Consider the following 6,250-nt stretch of genomic DNA (forward strand, 5'->3'; position numbering starts at 1 on the left):
CACTTTTACTTCAAAACTTTATTTCATGAGGGCAACTTTTGGCACCTATATGTTTATGTATATCATGTATTTTGGTTCCAATAATGTTGATTTCTCATAGTTTTCATGTCAACAAAGTCGATAATACAACTTTCATGACTCCAATCAACCTAAAATCATATAAAAAAAGGTGTCCCAAAACTAGAAAATATCACTTTTACTTCAAAATTTCATTTCATGAGAATAACTTTAGGCACATATATTCTTATGTGGATCAGGTATTTTGATTCCAATAATGTTTCATTCTCAGAGTTTTCATATCAATGAAGCAGATCATACAACTTTCGTAACTCCAATGAGCTTAAAATCACATAAAAGAAGTGTTCCAAATCTAGAATGTATCACTTTCATTTTAAAATTTCATTCCAAGAGTCCAACTTTTGACGCCTATATGATTAGGTGTATCCAGTATTTTGGTTCCAATAATATTTTATTCTCATAATTTTTATGTCACAATCTAACCGACAATACAACTTAGGACTCCAATTGACCTAAAAGTGCATAATAAAATGTCAAAAATATGAAAAAAAAACTATTACTTTAAAACTTCATTCTATGAGGACAATTTTACGCACACATGATTATATGTATTAAGTATTTTAATTTCAATAATACTTCATTCTCATAATATTTATGTCAATAAAGTTAAAAATTGTGATAGCTTTCAGGACTACAATCAATCTAAAATTGCATAAAGAAAGTGTCCAAAAACATAACAAATACTTCAAAATTTCATTAAAAAAAATATTAGTAATATATCTGAACTCAAACTTGATTTCTGATTAAACTGAAATGTTTAATCAATTTTATACCAGTTTGTTACACAATCCAAGATTATCTGAAGTTATCAATTGTTAATATTTTCCCTAAAATTAATGATGATTATCGTGGACCTTTTGTGGAGGATGTGTTTGAAAGTGCATGGTGACTCGGCGAGTCCTGCCGACTAAGTAGACTAGCTAAATTGATATGTGCTGTCTGACTCAAAGGTAGTACTATTAGGAACCAAAGTCTTCTGAATCTGTTCCAAATGCAGGAAAAAAACTTATTTTAATGTAACATAATTTTTAAAAATACATTAATATTTATTTTTTAGACTTAAATCATTAAATTTTAATATATTTGAAATTAAAAATATATTATTTATTCATTTTGTAAAATAACTTATTAAAAATAAACTTTTCAACATACTTAAAATTCATCCACCATATAAATGTTGAAAGGCTAAATTTTCAAGTATGTTGAAAAGTTTGTTCTTTAATAAATTATTTTTAAAAATAAATAAATAATATATTTTTAATTTCAAATATATTTCAATTTTAATGATTTAAGTCTAAAAAAGAAATATTTTTATTAAATTATTATTAAAAATTATGTCACCTTGAAAATAAAAATTCACCCACCATATTTAATTTGATAACGAGGTTTTTATTAGCCTTTGATGTTGTAACTTTAAGTGTTAATTAGGCATTCTCTTAAAGAGGGAAAAAAATTCCATCATAAGTTTTTTTTTTTAAAAAAAAAAAAGAAAATGCAGACAATTTTTTTTTTAAAAAAAAGAAAAAGCAGACAAAATCCATGAGTGTAGCATGAAAACTTAAAAAGTGGCATGGTTATAAAAGCAAGTTAGGGTGCTTTGCTTTACATGCACGCAATTAGAAGTTTGAGTTTTAACATGACGAGAGAAGTTTCAAGTCAACTATAATACAATATTGCTACACTGCATCTGCCACATTTGTGGAATTTTTTAAAAAGATTATGCACATCCTTATAACAATCACATTGAGGTAATATTAATGTACACAAAGATATGGTGTTGAGTGTTGTACTAATGCATTATTGTACTGTCCTGAACAAGTTATGATGTACATACACAATAAATACCAAAGATGTCAGAATGCATTAGTATGGTAACAACAAAAGATATTTAGCAGAGGACAAAGGTAGACAAATATAATAGAGAAGAGAATTCAGTAATGCCAATGATTTCACTGCTTAGCCCCACTGCCCAAATCAGCAGCAACCTTGGCCACCTGATTTAGAGCACCTGACACCCACATGGCACCCTTTGAAAAATAGCTACTATTCACCATAGTGTTGGCAGCTGCTGCTACTGATCTTCCTGTCAATGATGCAGAAGACGTGATACTTTTGATCCACGTATCTAATGGCTTCAACTCCCACGGATATCTTATTGGTGAGGCCAATTCTCTGGCTTCATTCAGCAACCTTCCGTTGCAGTAGCAGAAACCTGATGAGAGTCGTCAAAGTACTTGGCCTCAGCTAATGCATCTTTGCTTAGAACATACCCCTTTGCTAGCATAGTCTTGACAACTTCTTGAGCCAGTGACTGCTACTCTAGCAGAGGAAACAAATTGGTTGCTTTGTAGAGTCTGAAAGAGGACATGTCAGGCGAAAACATAACCATTTGCAGTTTAGAAAAAAATGACAGACAGATAAATCATACATTATGCATACACTTGATGCAGTATCCTCCTTGTGCCTATAGGAAGGCTGATTCCAAAAAATCAAATTCATCTTCCAAAAGAAAGGTATGAATAAAGTACCAAGTATTGTTAGGCCAATCATATTGTCAAAGAAATGATCAGTGATCAGTAAGCAGATGTCTGAATCAATACTCACTGAGCAAACAAGCAGTTTTCTTGGGAGTGTGCATCTTTGAATGTTACATAAGCAGTACAGGCATAATCACCAGACCTGTCTTGAACAATAACTTTCATATCGAATTCTACACACTGCCAAAAATCAAAATATCTAAAAAACATCTCTGTTATATAAGACTTTTAACAATGATAAAAAAAAGAGCAAGAAATTGAGTTCTACTAATAAAATTATGAAGAATATAGCCTGAAATTAGTTTAAAGTTTTTACATGTATTCAGAATTATGAGCCAAATAGAATACTTCATCAAACTTGCAAAGCGATTTGCTACAAGAAAACCCTCATGCTACCAATGTAAAAGCACAGACAGTTTAAACAGGTTATCAACCAGCACATTAACTAGCAGAAACTTTTTTATCGCTTAGTTCAATTCAGTATTGATTTTTTTGTCTCTTCAAGAATAAAATAATAAAATGGTAAAAAAATAAAAAAACAAGAATTAGACAGCCCAACATACTTCAAATCTAGTGAAATCAAGTCCAGAATATAGTGCTTACCTGGCAATTTCAACATACTCAATTGCACCACAGAAAGCAAAAAATCATACTGATGCTTCTCAGTAGCTTTTGGAGATAGACACGTAACTTCTATAGTATATCCACCAGAATTCATTTTTCTGGCCTTCTAATTCTTTATAATGTGAACAAAAGGAGGAAAAAAACGCTAAAATCAAGTCAGAAAGGTTAGGATTAACAAGCCAAGTGTGCAAGTAAACAGAACATTGAAAAGAAACATGCAAATTTAACTTGTCCAACTGAGGCTACCTGACATACATCATCGATAAACAAGATTAGTAAATCCTCAATCATGTTTTCATTAATCATGCATATCTCATCAGAGAACTCTGGAAATTGTCATAAACATAAGCCTACATAATTGAGATGAATGGACAAAAGTTATTCAAGTATTCTGATAGATGAGAATTAAGAAAGACAAAAGTACGAAAGAAAATGTAAGGCGGAAATAGTTTGTTCTTGCTGATGAAAGGATTGAAAATCAAATTGTTTCCCTTTTCTGCTAACAAATCTTTCGGCCAAATCTACCAGCATTGCCACGGGCAGAAATAATTTATCATAAAACAGCAGCAGCACGTCACTATCTTGTTGGGAAATACCAAGAATAAATTTCCCTCTCCATGTGATTAAGATGGGCCATAGGAAAAATAAATCAAGAAGAAACACCCTCGGGATGAAAGGGAAAAATCACAAGACCAAGTCCAGAAAAAATATCTCCACTATAAAATAGGATTACAATGATCTCAATCTCACCCAATAAAATGGTTTATAATATTTCTAAAACACTCAAAGTATGGTGAAAATATAACTCTTTTTTCTTGAAGAGGTTTAAAAAAACTCTTTCACTCTATCACTCTTGAAGGATCTCACTTGCTTACTTGTAACAACTTCTCACAAGCCCCATATAGTGGAAGTATATGGGTTCTCTCAAGAGTAATAAATATGTAAATTAATTTTCATATTTTCAAGAACCCATGAAAATGTTATCTCCATTTTTTCTAAGATGAATGTGATATCATCAAGAGTCAAAGATGAAATTTCAAAACCTTGGAATCTCCCCTTTTATTTTCCATGCATTTAATTTTATCAAGATTTGTTGAACGTGGAGCTCCGTAATTATGGAGGGATTTCCAACATATCTTCATTGCACTACATTCTTGCAGCCAACTACCCTTGACCACCACTAATCAGTACATTAATCACATTGCATTGCATCTAACATTGAAATGCCAGTTTCTTGCTATTTGCCACAGTTACCAGCGACCACCTTCTCAGCCTCAACATTCCCTAGAGATCATATTCAACACCTTGATTTTACCATATCAAATTTATCAATCACACAACTTCTCCACTTCCAATCTACACTACCACTTACCTCTTAAATTGTAGGACACTGCTGATATCAGTTTTCAACCATTCTATTTCCACCAAAGCATCATTTTTTATGCACTAAAAAAAATGCCCTTTACATTCAACTTCCACCCCTTACAAATGCCCTTTACATTCAATTCACGTAATATTAAATGTTAGTACAAATTATTAAGAAGAAACTCTAATTTTGATCGACGAATAACACCAAAAATATTTAAAAAATTATATCCAATTTTTATTCATAAAAATTTGGTATTTATATTTCATCTCTCGATCTCTTCGTTATTTTCTTCATCTTGATTTATTGATAAATGAGGATGCTAATATAATTATAATTTGAAGTCACTATACCTAAATTGTCTTCCATTTTTATGAAGGTTTTAAAGGATGAATGTACTTTTTTCTATTTATAAATCTTATGATGATCAAAGAAGCTAGCATCTATCAATATTTTCTGTGTGAGTTATAACAGTATAATTTTCTTAATATGTGATTAAGCGAATTGAATAAATCGCAAGAGAAAATTTAATTTAATTTTTGTTTAAAAAAATATAATGCTCTATGTTGTTTGTGTGTTGTGGGCAAAGTTGTTATTGGCCTTTTGTATTGAGCATGAAACAGGGTTGAGAAGTGTGAATGTGTTAGAAGAGTTTTTAACAGGAAAAGAAAAAGGATTTTAGAGGGGTTTAATGCTTGGGTCATGGGATTTAATTGAGAAAACCCAATTTTCCTTCTTCAACCCTCCCTTTTGGTTAGCTACCTTTCCTTAGAGACTCTCTCATTCACCCAAAATGTTCTCTCTCTTTTTTTTCTTCTTATATTTCTCTCAAGCGTCTTACTAGATTTTGCTCTCTCTCAGTTTAAGTTGGTACCTTAATGATTGATGAGTTCTTCTTATCCTCAATTGTTTTTTTAATCCATGAGTTGAACAAAGCTTGAGTTTTAGCTTCCAAAATTATACTGTAAATTCCTGTATGTGACACAACAAAATCATAATTCTATTGGGGTTGCAACTTCTAAAAAATCTCACCAGGTGGTAGAATGTTGCTATCAAGGAAAAGGGAAAGAGAAAATAATATGAGAGAGGAAGGGAAAGATTGGGGGTGTTATGAGAAAGAAAGGAGAAGGGTTGGGGTGTAGGAAAGTCAGAAGGATAGTAAGGTAATTTGCTCAAGACTAATAGTGAGAATAACAATTGTGGTAATGAAAATAGTAACTCTCCTACATTGGATAATGAATCTCCAAGGTGAGGTGGGGATATGAACCTAAAAATCCATAATAATATTTCGTCAAGAGCTAAGTAAGAATCTCAAAATCGAAGAATCTCAAAATCAGAGGTCATTTAAACACTATATCAAAGTCAAAATCAGAAGTCATTTAAACATTATATCAAAGTCAAAATCTTAAGGCATCATGAATGAGTTTTTACTATTTTTTCTAGATGACGAATGAGTTTTTACTACTTATATGCTCATTGATTTTCTCACTTCATCTAGTATACTTGAGATTTTTTTTCCCTTCGTACTTGATCTCTCAATAGATATACCCTTAATTTTATGCTCAAAAGTGGGTCTATTTTTGTACTATACATAGTGGCTCAATCGTACCTTAAAGGTTACCAAACTGGCCAGGACCACAATTAT

The 6,250-nt window shown here is 31.4% G+C and overlaps 1 pseudogene; it reads right to left on the bottom strand.

Moving 5' to 3' along the window:
- Positions 1-1,838: 1,838 nt before the first annotated feature.
- LOC100804427 (binding partner of ACD11 1-like) lies at positions 1,839-3,333 on the bottom strand (annotated as a pseudogene).
- Between the last annotated feature and the right edge of the window lie 2,917 nt (positions 3,334-6,250).

Source organism: Glycine max, chromosome 8 (assembly GCF_000004515.6).
Source record: "Glycine max cultivar Williams 82 chromosome 8, Glycine_max_v4.0, whole genome shotgun sequence".
Lineage (NCBI taxonomy): Eukaryota > Viridiplantae > Streptophyta > Magnoliopsida > Fabales > Fabaceae > Glycine > Glycine max.